The sequence below is a fragment of the Helianthus annuus genome, chromosome 5, assembly GCF_002127325.2.
Source record: "Helianthus annuus cultivar XRQ/B chromosome 5, HanXRQr2.0-SUNRISE, whole genome shotgun sequence".
Classification (NCBI taxonomy): domain Eukaryota; kingdom Viridiplantae; phylum Streptophyta; class Magnoliopsida; order Asterales; family Asteraceae; genus Helianthus; species Helianthus annuus.
Window position 1 is genome coordinate 121,046,113 of NC_035437.2, and position 5,552 is coordinate 121,051,664.

The window sequence follows — 5,552 nt, forward strand, 5'->3', positions numbered from 1 at the left end:
TGACGATCGGGAAAAGAGCTTTGAGACGCTAAAGCAAAGGCTTGTGTCTGCTCCTATTCTTACTCTCCCTTCTGGCTCTGGTGGATTTGATATATACAGTGATGCATCGAAGAAAGGGCTTGGTTGTGTTCTCATGCAGCATGGAAAGGTCATTGCATATGCTTCACGACAACTTAAGCCTTATGAGGTGAATTACCCTACACATGATTTAGAGCTTGCAGCAGTGGTTTTTGCGCTCAAGATTTGGAGGCACTATCTCTATGGGGAGACATGTAACATATTTACCGACCATAAGAGCCTTAAGTATATTTTCACTCAAAAGGAGATTAACATGAGGCAGAGGAGATGGTTAGAACTACTTAAAGATTACGACGCCAACATTCAGTACCACCCTGGTAAAGCTAATGTTGTGGCAGATGCATTAAGTAGAAAGAGCTCAGGAGGCTTAGCTTGTTTAACTCTTCAGCCTCGTATTTTATCAGATTTGAACCGCTTAGAGATTGGTCTGCAGTTTGGTGAGTCTGTTGGTTATTTGGCGAGACTGAAAATTGAACCAAACCTTATCACACAGATAAAGGAAGCTCAACAACAGGATGGTGAGCTTTGGGCTATCTTGCAAAACTTAGAGGTGGGGAAGCAATCTGAATTTCGAGTCGATGAGCATGGGACGATATGGTGTGGGAAACGTTTATGTGTGCCAGATGATTTCACTCTACGCGAACAGTTATTAGCTGAGGCACATAGTTCACCATTTTCTATTCACCCTGGATCCACAAAGATGTATAGAGATCTAAGGCAACATTTTTGGTGGAGTGGTATGAAAGAAGATGTAGCTAGATATGTTGGCCAGTGCCTGATTTGCCAGCAAGTGAAGATTGAACATCAAAGAGCTAGTGGATTGTTACAGCCTTTGGACATTCCGGTTTGGAAGTGGGATGATACTTCTATGGACTTCGTAACGGGTCTTCCAAGAACCCTTAAGAAGAATGACGCTATTTGGGTTATAGTTGATAGGCTCACAAAGTCTGCTCATTTCTTGCCTATTCAAAAGGGGTATCCAGTGAGTAAGCTATCAGAGATATTCCTTCGTGATATTATTCGACTACATGGAACACCATCTTCTATAGTATGTGATAGGGATCCACGGTACACATCACGGTTCTGGAAAGGTTTCCAAAATGCTTGGGATACCAAGATACGGTTTAGCACTGCTTTCCATCCACAAGCTGACGGGCAGTCTAAACGTACTATTCAGACCTTGGAAGACATGCTTAGGGCATGTGCATTGGAGTGGACTGGCAATTGGGATGAGTACTTATGCTTGGTAGAGTTTGCTTACAACAATAGTTGGCAAGCTAGTATTGACATGGCACCGTTTGAGTTATTATATGGACGTAAATGTCGAGCTCCCATTTGTTGGGAGGAGGTTGGTGAAAAATTGATTGAGGGTCCCGAACTCGTGCAAATCACAAATGAAAAGGTTGCTATTGCTCGTGAGAAACTCAAGGAAGCTCAGAGTAGACAGAAAAGCTATACAGATCGTCACCGACGAACTTTGGAATTTAATGTGGGTGAAAAAGTGTTTCTAAAAGTATCACCATGCAGAGGTGTTCGACGTTTTGGCATAAGAGGGAAATTGAGTCCTCGTTTTATCGGGCCGTTTGAGATATTGGAGAAAATCGGTGGAGTTTCATATCGTTTAGCTCTGCCACCACAGCTGTCGCACGTGCATAATGTTTTTCATGTATCCTTGTTACACGGGTATAATTACCATCCTCTTCATGTTGTGAACTATCCTCTACATGAGATTCATGAGGACTTATCATACGAAGAGGAACCTGAGGCTATTTTGGATCGACAAGAACGTGTTATGCGTAATAAATCCATATCGTTTGTCAAAATCTTATGGAAAAATTACCCGGAACGTGAAGCTACTTGGGAATCGGAGGATGCGATCCATTCTCAATATCCGAGGCTATTTGAAACCTAGTTCATTCGTCTATATTGTGAGCTCCTATCCATTCTGTATTATGGTACGTACTTGATTTTAATTATTGACTTATCGGTAATGTTTTACAACATGTTTATTTTCCGTGTATATAGCTTTTAAATTTCGAGGACGAAATTAATTTAAGAGGTAGGGGGTTGAAATACCCGTATCGTTAGTGTCAATCGTTTAGGACAATAATTTCGAGGACGAAATTTCTTTTAAGGAAGGTATAATTGTAATATTCGAAACTTTAAAACTCATATACTTAATACTATAACTGTTAAAACCAATGTTTTGAACGTTTGTCATTTCTTTTGTTCAACTTAAAAAAAAAAAAAGAAAGAAACTATATAACTTTATAGCAAAATAAGACTAACATTAATAATACACATTCAACCCACGTTGAATTTATGGTCCAATTTCAAAATCATTATCTCCAAAAATCCTCAAAATCACTTTCAACTGAATACCGGAAGAATTGCGTTTCATTGAAGTAGTTCGTTATAAAACACATCTCAACCAATCGTGTTCCATCACCATAGAAAGTTCCATCGCACAACACCTAAACCTTCACTCCTGTTGAGTAGTTTCCAACCAGCCGGCTAGTCACTGCTGTACCACCGGTTGGGTGTACACCGGCGCCTTCAGGTTCGATCACTCGGAAGCCCAAAACCGTTGGTTTCGTTCGGATCTATTTGGCCGTTAAGGTATCTAGTCGAAACCTAGTCGAATTTCGAATACAATTGTTTAGATCAGTTTTGTTGATTTTTTTTCATTCCGGCGACATTGGCAGCCACCGCACACCTTCCGGTTCGATCAACTGCGGCCGCTGCCGTAAATTCTTTCTCGTCTCTGTGTGAGCCAGGTACAAATATTTCTTTTTTTTTCGCTAAATCGGGCCCTACGAAGTTGAGTTAATGATATCGAATCGTTACAAAAATTATGCACAGCCGCCAAATCATTGTTCTATTGTCGTCAATCCGTAGCCGTAAACCATTGATTCCTCATCTGTATCGCTTAGTTATTAAGGTAACATCCAATCCTCCACACTCGACATTTCATTCTTGTCATAAGCATGCACCACTAAATCCATTTAAATGTTGTTTTTGTAATAGTTACAGTGGTTTTAAGGTGACTTGAGGTTGAAGATGAATGGGTTGGTTGTAGTGGATTTATATTATTTTATTAGTATGAAAATTGTGTGTTTCAAAATTGTAATACAAATATCAAAACCATTTGGTGTACAGCATCTTATATTTACCCAAATTAGAAATGACTATTTAAATAATTTCATCAATTTATTATTATGTAAATTAATTTGGAATCGTCTTTTGAGTTGGCTATTATAAAGAATATATTTTCAACAAAATTTTTATCCTAACATTGGTAGTCTATTTCGTTATAGGAGTTTGTAAATGGATGTCTCAATTATAAAGTGTGGGTTTTATAAATATTATATGTTAAGCATTTACAGTCACTCTTTTAGGAAGTCGGTGTACAACATTATATTAGATACCTACACTAATCTTATAAGTAATTTACTAGGAAACATTTTTGTTACTGTGATTAAAGGCAATATAACTAAAATCATGGGGTGATATATAGACATATATATAAAAGACCTTTTGCAATTATAATAAGTGAATTTTCATAAAAAAAATGAAAACAATACAAATGCTAAAAACATGAATTTAACCAAGATATATATACATTTTCTTTAGGTTCTCGTATTTTTCAAGAGAGACACTAGGGTGGCATACACTAGTTGAAATCTACGATTATTGTTATCCGCTAATTAAGGTACGGATTCTGTGGTCTTTTCTCTTAGCGTTTTCTATCGTTATTTTAGTGTCTAGTTCATCGAACCGTTATCGTTGTTTCCTCAAGTATTGAATTGAATTGTTCCCATTGATTCACATGCGATAGATTAATTCCTTAAGCTCATTATCGTATGTTCCTATTAATTATTGATCATTGCCATAGATGTGCATTATTGTACTAGTTGACTTAAGAGTACCATTTTATTGACCTCAATACCCGAGCACATCCACCTATGGGGACATAGGGCGTCATCATCGGCACCGATGACGTGCACCATCCGTGACGGTGCGATTAGTTCACGGCGTCTCTATATTAGAATATATGGTTTATTGATTATTGAGAGGCGTATGGATCGATCCTAGGATATTATTGTTACTTATTGGTATTGGGATAGGTGTGTGTGCCCACATCCCCTCTACATATTGGTACATTGGAACTGCAGCTAATGTACACATTGCTTATTGTTTATTGTCATTGGCTCACATGGGTATTTCCACATAGATTCGTTTCGTATTGATTGACCATTGATTAGTCTTGACTGTACCGTTACATTGTTATTGTTATAGTATCGTTTCACCATTTATCGAATACTGTATTGATCGTTACCGTTATTGCTATTGTTTTTCCGTTACTGGGCAATTTTTGGCTCAGCCGTGTTTCTTTTGTTGTTTTCTCTTGTTTCTTAAACAGGTACTCAGGGGAACTTGGGGAAAAGTGCGAAGAGAGAAAACTAAATGGCTAGATTTGGAAATAAGGAGTATAAATAAATTGCTATTTAAATTTTAGACATTTTTTTTATTTTCATTAAAATACGTTGTGTGGTTTTAAATTTTTAAACCTTTGGAGTTAATGTTTTATTTGAGTTAAGTTTTGAAAAGTCTCTGATTACTGTATTGGGTGACACGTTAGCCCTATTCGGGCTGGGGTGTTACACTTCTTCAACAATTCAACCCCATCGGGTTTCCGAGATAATTTTCCATCAGCTTTGACAATGGCGAATTCGAGAAACTCATACTCCTGCTGTTTCTCAGCGTAACGAGCAGCACAGTCAGTTTTATACAAGTCAAAATCCTTCAGCGCCTCTTTCGCCTCAGCAGCTGATCTTCCTTCGCCATAGCCATCTTTGCGACCATTATCATACGCAGTTTCACCGAGTTCATAAATGTACGTGGCTAACTCTTCAGACCTCACGATACGATCAGCAATCTGGAGAAAATAGAATGAGCATACAAAAAAAAATAACACAAAGCAAAACAGAAAAGTGAAGAAAAAGAAAACATACCAACGGAATGCCACGCGCAAGCAACCACTTGCTATCGGCGTTAGCTTCTTCCGCTATAATCTCTGAAGCCCGAACTTCTACAGATTTTTCTGTAACAAGCTGTTGCAATTTGGCAATCCGTTCGAGGTATTCACTTTCTCTTTTCTGGTGCGAAGCACATTCTTGCTCAGCCTCATCTCTTATCTTAGCTTTCTCTCCTGACAACCTAACAATAGTATCACGCTGGGTTTGCATTTCTCGGTTGGTTCATTCGCAAGCAATTTCCCACTCCTTCTGCTTATTAGCGTTAAACTGTTTTTCCTTAGCAAGTTTGTCATCCACATCAGCAACCCTCCATGCCAAACCTTTCTTCTCAGCATTGAATTTCTCCCTCTCCTCAGCCAACGCCTTCTTAGCAGCCTCAAATTCCAATGTGTCCTCCCCCATCAATTGCCATTCCCGCGCAATCTCTTGGGAGGT

At 38.6% G+C, this 5,552-nt stretch overlaps 1 long non-coding RNA gene across 1 annotated transcript; it reads left to right on the forward strand.

Moving 5' to 3' along the window:
• The first annotated feature begins 2,433 nt into the window (after nucleotides 1-2,433).
• LOC110939015 lies at nucleotides 2,434-4,682 on the forward strand. Its single transcript, XR_002591890.2, has 5 exons — nucleotides 2,434-2,697; nucleotides 2,784-2,855; nucleotides 2,941-3,019; nucleotides 3,712-3,790; nucleotides 4,502-4,682. It is a non-coding gene; the product is annotated as an uncharacterized LOC110939015 (long non-coding RNA).
• The last annotated feature ends 870 nt before the right edge of the window (nucleotides 4,683-5,552 follow it).